Here is a 2,602-nt window from a genome sequence, read left to right on the forward strand (position 1 = left end):
GCCCCCCCAGCCTCACAGCCCTGCCTGGCACCCCGCCTTGGCCTGGCGCTACCCCCTCACCTGCTACACCATCCCGCCTGTGAGGCAATCAATCAAGGCTGACCCCCCCGCCGGGCTCCCTCAGCACCTGGGAGCCGGGCGGTGGCCCCATCCTCCACAGCTGCCACTGGTTGCCATCTACAGGGTGATTGGTCGGGGGCCAGGCCCCTGCCGCTGGTCGCTGTCTACGGGGCGATCAGCAGGATGACTGGGCCCCCGCTGACACCCACCTTGTCTTGGCACCACCTGCTCACCTGCTCCACCATCCCACCATGGTCCTGCTGTTGTCTGGGCCCATCGGGGCCAGCAGCGCTTCCACTGCCGCCCACTGCCGCCCACTACCAGCACTGCATCACTGACGCCCGCCGTGTTCCATGTCGCCCCCTGATGGTCATCGAATGTCATAGCGAGTGGTCAAACTCCCAGTTGAAAGTCCACCCAAGGGGACAATTTGTATATTAGGCTTTTATTATATAGGAAAGCTAAAACCTACAAATAATACAGATATCTTTCAATGAGTAAATGGTTAAACTGGTCTAGCCATATCATGGAATACTACTCAGAAAAAAAAACAATTTCACTCTAACGTGGAATATAAAACTGAAAGCAACAAATGAACAAACAAGACAAACAAAAACTCATAGATATAGACAGCAGTATGGTGAAGGAAGGGGGAATAGTAAAGGATAAAAGGGGCCAAATATATGGTGACTGCAGATTTGACTTTGGGTGGTAAACACACATACAATACACAGATGGGATATTTTATAGAATTGCACACTTGATACCTATAATTTTATTAACTAATATCTCCCCCAATACATTTAATAAAAAAATATAAAGAAAGAGAAGCAAACTATTTGCAATGAGCTGAATTATTACACATACCCCTTTTTAAAAAGTTATGTGTTGAAACTCTAAGCACAAGTATCTGAGAATGTGTCTGTATTTGAAGATGGGCATCAAAGAAGTACAGTAAGTTAAAATGAGACATAAGTGTGGGCCCTAATCCAATATGACTAGTGTCTTTGTAAGAACAGGAAATATGGATACACATAAAAACACCAGGGATGTTCACATAAGAAAATCATTCCAGAACATAAGGAGAAGGTAGTCATCTCCTAGCCAAGAAGGGAGGCCTCAGAAGACACTATATCTGTGGACATCTCTTCTTGGACTTCTAGCCTCCAGAAATGTGAGAAAATATGCTGTATTATTTAAGCCACTCAGTCTGTAGAATTTTATTTTGGCAGCCTTAGCAAACTAAAATACATATACAACTAAAACAGATATCCCCAGGAAGATGTGCTTAGGGAAAAAAGCCAGCCCCAAAGGTTAAATACTACATGACTCCATTTATATAAAATCCTTGAAATTATAAAGTATGTCACATTATCACTGAGTAAAAATCTTAGTTAAATGTCTATGTAAAGCCAAACTGGTCTATTGGTACTCTCAAGATAATACTTGAAAAGTACTAATCATCTTTAAAGGATGTTACAGAAAAAAAAACTCATTAGTTTGAAAACTAGTCAATAAAAAACAAAGAATAAAGCACTTATCCTACCTTTTCTGAATTAACTATACTTCAAATAAGAATTGTTGATGGAGAAAAGTTTCTCTTTACAGAAGAATTACAACTAATTGAAAAGAGGAATAATAAAATTATCAGTTCACCTTTTAGCAACACCTAATTGATCCAGTAATAATAGCTTACATCAAAAAGAGAAATAATAAAACATTATGTTCCACCTGACAGCATACACAACATCTCTGAAGTATTTCTTCCACAAACAATCAAATCAGGAACTAATCAGGCCTCAAGATCCACTTCCAGGAAATTAGACAAATATATTAAACAATGAAGGAGATGAAATCGAAAATATACAATATAGGATAAATCCCAGTTTCTTCAACAAATAAAGTGTAAGAAAACAAAGAGAAAGGGGGAGGGAAGGAGGTAAAACCTACAGATTAAAGGAGATATAAGAGAATAATCAACCAATCATAATGTATGAGCCTATTTTAGTACTGATTAGAACATACTGAATAATAACAATTTATAAAACAATTGAGAAATTTTAAAGTCTGGATATTTAACATAAAGGAATTTTCATTAATTTTGTTAGGTGTGATGAACTGTGGTTATTTTTTTAAGAATTCTTATCTTTTCCAAATAGATACTGAAATATTTATGGATAAAACATCCTATCTGGGATTTATTTTAAAGTAATCTGGGCTAAGAGATAAATATAGTTTGGCCATGTTTAACTGTTGAAACTAGTTAACATGTTAAGTGCCCAGCCTGTTTTGTCTTCCGGATGGGAAGTATAGTGTCAGTTACCGGTAATTGACAGGGTGTTTAATGTGTTAAGAGGTTGATGAGAGTTGATACTATTTTCCCTATCTATTTTTATAAATGTCTGACTTTTTATAATAAAACTAGAGGCCCGGTGCACAAAAATCTATGCACTCGGGGGGGGAGTGGGGTCCCTCAGCCTTGCCTGTGCCCTCTCGCAGTCTGGGACCCCTCGGGAGATAACGACCTGCTGGCTTAGGCCTG

General features: G+C 39.4%; 1 protein-coding gene across 3 annotated transcripts in view; it reads right to left on the reverse strand.

Moving 5' to 3' along the window:
• RB1 (retinoblastoma 1) overlaps positions 1-2,602 on the reverse strand; it is a 191,125-nt gene that overhangs the window by 182,666 nt on the left and 5,857 nt on the right. For 2 of the 3 annotated variants that reach the window (XM_015563260.1, XM_015563259.1), the window contains exon 1: positions 1,607-1,689. The exons of the other annotated variant lie outside the window; for it this stretch is intronic. The gene's annotated coding sequence lies outside the window, so the exon portion shown is untranslated. Of the gene's footprint in view, positions 1-1,606; positions 1,690-2,602 lie in introns of those variants that run through there. 3 annotated transcript variants of the gene reach the window in all.

Source organism: Myotis davidii, unplaced genomic scaffold (genome assembly GCF_000327345.1).
Source record: "Myotis davidii unplaced genomic scaffold, ASM32734v1 scaffold679, whole genome shotgun sequence".
Lineage (NCBI taxonomy): Eukaryota > Metazoa > Chordata > Mammalia > Chiroptera > Vespertilionidae > Myotis > Myotis davidii.